The sequence below is a fragment of the Theobroma umbraticum genome, unplaced genomic scaffold (assembly GCF_002168275.2).
Source record: "Theobroma umbraticum cultivar Fairchild unplaced genomic scaffold, ASM216827v3 scaffold_89.0, whole genome shotgun sequence".
Taxonomy (NCBI): Eukaryota; Viridiplantae; Streptophyta; class Magnoliopsida; order Malvales; family Malvaceae; genus Theobroma; species Theobroma umbraticum.
The window spans coordinates 1609425-1612082 of record NW_018397271.1 but is presented as its reverse complement, the minus strand read 5'-3'; the positions used below and the strand labels follow the sequence as shown (position 1 = coordinate 1612082).

Genomic DNA, 2658 nt, shown 5'->3' with positions numbered 1-2658 from the left:
ACATGTGAAAGTTACTATTACATGCAAACTATGGTATGCGAAAAGGAAAATTTAGTAGGGAACATGTGGGACTCTCACCATGTGAAGAAAAAAAGGAAGGATAAAGTTAAAGATTATTTGCATGTAATGTGATTGGTGCATTTGGTGGTCAAATAAGGAAAGTGAAATGTGGGTTGCATGAGACTTGATTGGTTGGATAAGTGGCCAAATAAAATGTAAAGTGAAGCTCGTACATGGAGTGTGATTGGAGGAATAAAGTGGCATTAAAAGGAAATGAAAATGAAATGCAGTAAAATACACGTGGAATGAAATGCAAATGAAATAAATCAAAAGAGAATGCCATGTGGACCAATTCATGGACATGGCAATCTAACCAAAGGATAAAGGAATGGATAAGGAAACATAGCATGAACAAGCCTCCAATGGGAGGTGGTGATAATAACAAAGAGAAGAATTGATTGGCATGACTTGTAAAGAGAAAAGAAAAGAAAATAGTGGAAAAAGAATGAACAATGATAGTGGCAGGTGAAAAGGTTTCAAAAGCCTTTTTACCTTGTGATTTTAACCACATGAAAGTAAAAGGAAAGTGATAAAATGATCAAACTTTGGGCAATCCGCCCCATGTGAGAAGAAATGAAAGGAATTGTTACCATTTCCTTGGGCAATCCGCCCATAACAAAGAGAAATGGGATAAAGGCTCATTTTACCCTTGTTTTGTCCACCACCTGAGAGGAAGAGATAAAAGAGAAGAAAAGCAACATGCAAGGAAATGCTTAGTTTTTAGAAGAAAAGTGTGAAGATAACAAGTGAGTTTCATGAGAGATTTGCCCATTTGGAAGAGAGATAGAAGGAAAATAGCCTTGTGAGACTTCCACCTGAGATGAGAGAAAGAGTTGAGTGAAAAAGGCTTGGAGGAGGCTTGGTTTTGTGGAGGTTGGGAGAAAAACCGCAAAGTTTTCTCTTGCATGCCATGGTTGGAGCTTTAGGAAGGCATGAGAGGTTCGGCCTAGTGATTCCAAGCTAAGGAAGATAAGTAGAACCTTGATTTTGGTTATGATTTCTTAAGGAAATGAGTTGGTAATTGTGTGAGAATGTTTATGGTAGCAAAGATCCTCCAAGATTTGAAAGAAATAGGTGCATGCATGTGGGTTAAATTGGAATGCATGTTGATTTTGGAGTTAGATAAGCGATGGGTGAGTACTTTAGTTTTGAAATCACAAATAGACAAGAGAAATGAGATGTGTGCTAATTATTTATGCTTGTGGCAGCAATGGTGACTGAGAATGTAAGGAATGGTGGATTATACGTGGAGCTCAAGCTAAAACCAAAAGGTAAGCATGCAATGTGACGACATGGTGTTGTGTTGGCTTTATTTAGTTGATAGTATGTGGATTGTGTGTTAAATGATTGTGAGTAAGGTTGATGAAAACTATGAAATTAGGCTACGGATTTATTGATTGATGTGCTACATGCATGTGAATAATTAAGTGTGATGAGTTTGTATGATTGTTAGGAAGTGTAAAAGTAAAAGAAGTATGCTGTGGTGGCATGCCGGAGAAAGTAACGGGTAACCGATGAGTAGAATTAGCTAGATATGGACCCGAATTAATAACAATGTAGTGTCCTACTATTAGAAGGTGAGTAGAGGGTGCCTATTTTAAAATATCTATACTATATATATTGATTCATGTTAGTAAACATTGATGGTTTTCTTAAGTGCAGTGTGGATAGCATGAGCTGTTAGCCTCGAAATGCAATTTTAAAATGAATTTACAATGATGTATATATTGTTATTGTGGAAAGCATGAGCTGGTAGAAACCACAAGAAGTTTGTGGATGCAAATTATTTTGAAAGTAGTTTTGGATATATCTATAGATAAGCCATATATGTAAAGAGTTTTAGAAATAGAGAAACAAGCCTTTCACGATGTTTACATCAAAATCTGTGTCTTATATTTTTGTGTGATATGCATAGCTAAATGCATTTGTTACATAATTTAAAATGCAAAGTTTTGAGCTTCGGTTTTATTCCGATCCTTGTACAAGTGATTACACCTTGCCATTTAACTTGAAAAGTAACTTCAAAGGGTTATTGAACCTTGATTTCAAATGATTAAAAGGAAAAGCCTTGGAAAACCCGATTTGGTTTTAAAAATAGTGTTGACAATCGAGAGCATCGAGAGTAGGTTGGCTGTCACTTCGATTAAGTGTAACCCTTGTACACAAGTAAGCTTTAGTTAAAGAACCTTTGGGTTACCGATGGGCTGTTAGAAATGATTGGGGCCATAGTCTGTGATATAAGTGGCAAGGCCATGGGTTGTTATATATGGCTAGGCCACAAGTGATATTCGTGGTTACGATCGCTTGATTCTCTAATGTCAGCCAACATCATTGAGACTACCATAGCTGTGGGATCCGGTGGAGCAGAGGTTCTGGATGTTATTACGTGGAAGTAGATCCATGGGTGATTATGATATTTACCTTCTTGAGAGCCTTGTGAGTTTTTTGACGCATACTCTTTTGCATGGTGGAGTGTTAAGATTTTTTTGCAGCTCCTCTTATTTGAATAAAAGCTTTCAGTGCTTACTTGACAATCATGAAATGGTTTATGTAGCTATACACTTTGATTTCTTGACATGCCACACATTTTGGGAGCGT

The 2658-nt window shown here is 36.8% G+C and overlaps 1 long non-coding RNA gene across 2 annotated transcripts in view; it reads left to right on the top strand.

Annotated features, from left to right (window-relative positions):
• The first annotated feature begins 737 nt into the window (after nt 1-737).
• The window catches only part of LOC110426555 (uncharacterized), a 2444-nt gene continuing 523 nt past the window's right edge, over nt 738-2658 (top strand). The window contains exons 1-3 of one of the 2 annotated variants that reach the window (XR_002446159.1): nt 738-1193; nt 1269-1331; nt 2383-2496. This is a non-coding gene — a long non-coding RNA (uncharacterized LOC110426555). The remainder of the gene's footprint in view (nt 1194-1268; nt 1332-2382; nt 2497-2658) is intronic. The other variant, XR_002446158.1, reaches the window with a different exon arrangement.